Genomic DNA, 2,223 nt, shown 5'->3' with positions numbered 1-2,223 from the left:
TTCTAACCTCGTAGAGGGAGTGGTCTGGTTCAATCCAGGTCTCTTCTCACTGTTATCGTCTGCATCTGCCTGTAAACTGGGGTCCGATTATCAGCACGTTCTGACTACCTCAGCTCTGCCGAACTTACAGTCCTCTTTTCTGAGTCAGTCGTCCTGACCCCATCGTAGTCGTACACTGTGGGAGCGTCCCCTGCCCAAAGTGTCTGGGTGTTGCACCACACACGCTGTTTCTTGTTATTTGCCATTACTAAAAGATTGAATCAAGAACGCCAGTACGCCATTTCGTTTTGTATTTCCCTTTTAAGCACCTTGGAGAGCAACACTGAGAATTTATACAAGCGTGTTATTCAATGTGACAGATACTTGTCATTGTTAATGCCATACTTTGAATGTTGTTGAAATATTTTTCTATACATTTGGATTATATTGTAATGGATTTGTTTTTTTTATCGATTTCTACATACTATTACAATTTAATTACATTATTTATACATTACTCTTTCATCTTTTACACCTCTCAAAACACATTTTTCTGCAGTTTTACTGTCTGAACTCAATGGGCCGCTGTTGCCTAGTCTTTTGCAGTTGTAGTATATTTTCAGCAGTACCGCCTCTTCGTACCATGTATTAGAGAAAAAAGGCGAGCGCCGACCGCATTGTCTTCGGTAGAGGAACCAGTATGTACGACGCCGCACAACTGTGATTTTTTCGGTGAAAAAATCGAGGACTTTTCTCTTCATATTTTGTTTGTATGCTTGTCGATCGTTCTGAACCCGGATCGGTATTACGAGTTTGGTTGTGTCTTTCGTTTTGTCTAGACAATTCCAAACAAGAAACAACGGCAAGTACTTGTTTGTTTTATTTCGATCCTCTCTCTTAGTTCAGTCTATGGACAGGTCAGCTACTCTATACCGGAGGAAATGGCGAAAGGCTCTCTGGTTGGTAATATAGCTCAGGATTTAGGTTTAGACGTCAAACGACTGAGGTTGGGGAAGGCTCGTGTTTATTCTGGTGATAGCAGAGAATACATCGAGCTGAACAGCGAAAGAGGAGTCCTCCTTATCAGAGAGAGAATAGACAGAGAGGCGTTGTGCGGTGATACAACACCGTGTGCCGTGCATTTTCAGATTGTATTAGAGAATCCAATGGAATTTTACAGTGTAACAGTTGAAAATTACAGATATCAAATGTAATGCAACCGACCTTTGAAAAATGAAATGAAATTCACAATTAGTGAGTCTGCAGTTGTTGGGGCTAAATTTGATTTAGAAAGAGCTGTGGATTTAGACGTAGGTACAAATAGTCTCCAAAGCTACCTGCTGAAGCCGAGTAATAATTTTTTACTTAAACTTCACAACCAACCTGATGGTACAAAGAATGTGGAAATGATCTTACAGACACCTCTGGACAGAGAGAAAAATGAATTCATTTCTTTGGCATTGACGGCTTTAGATGGAGGAGAGCCACAGATGTCGGGAACAATGCAAATTCTAATCACAGTGTTAGATGCGAATGACAATACACCTGTTTTTACACAGCCGATGTATAAGGGCTCTGTAGCTGAAAATGCTGTAAAAGGAACGATCGTGGCTACTGTCAGTGCGTCAGATGCAGATCATGGTTTAAACGGAAAAATAACATATTCAATCACAAATACTTTGGATGACGTCCAGAATTGTTTGAAAGTAAATGGAGGAGAATGGGCGAGGTTAGGTTGATTGGACGTTGGATTTTGAGAAAGAGAAATTTTCAGATCAATGTACGTGCAAGAGATATGGAGGACTAACCGTTCTTGTAAAGTATTGGTCCGTGTCGTCGATGTAAATGACAATGAGCCAACGATTAAAATCATGTCTAAATCAGCTGTTATAATCAGAGGTGGCAAAACCCCAACACAGTCCGTTACAATGATTAACATTCAAGATCCAGACTCAGGTGAAAATGGAAAGTTCAGTGGTTTTATAATGAGAATAATTCCTTTCGTATTGAAATCAACATCAAAATATTTCTTATAGTTTAGTGACGACATGATCTGGACAGAGAGAGAGCCCTGAGTATAACATCACAGTGAACTGCGCTGAGGAGGGAGTGCCCTCCCGCTCCAGCAGCGTCACTCTCACCTGACAGATCTCTGCGTGAATGACCACTGCGCGCCTGTCTTTGAGAGGAGCTCATATGAGGCCGAATTGTAGAAAACAACACACCAGGTCTCTCTATCATTCA

The 2,223-nt window shown here is 41.1% G+C and overlaps 1 pseudogene; it reads left to right on the top strand.

The window, feature by feature from the left end:
• Positions 1–818: 818 nt before the first annotated feature.
• LOC104930414 (protocadherin beta-16-like) lies at positions 819–1,783 on the top strand (annotated as a pseudogene).
• The last annotated feature ends 440 nt before the right edge of the window (positions 1,784–2,223 follow it).

The sequence above is a fragment of the Larimichthys crocea genome, unplaced genomic scaffold (genome assembly GCF_000972845.2).
Source record: "Larimichthys crocea isolate SSNF unplaced genomic scaffold, L_crocea_2.0 scaffold23591, whole genome shotgun sequence".
Taxonomy (NCBI): domain Eukaryota; kingdom Metazoa; phylum Chordata; class Actinopteri; family Sciaenidae; genus Larimichthys; species Larimichthys crocea.
The sequence above is the reverse complement of the archived record's forward strand: the minus strand, read 5'-3'. Positions and strand labels throughout refer to the sequence as shown.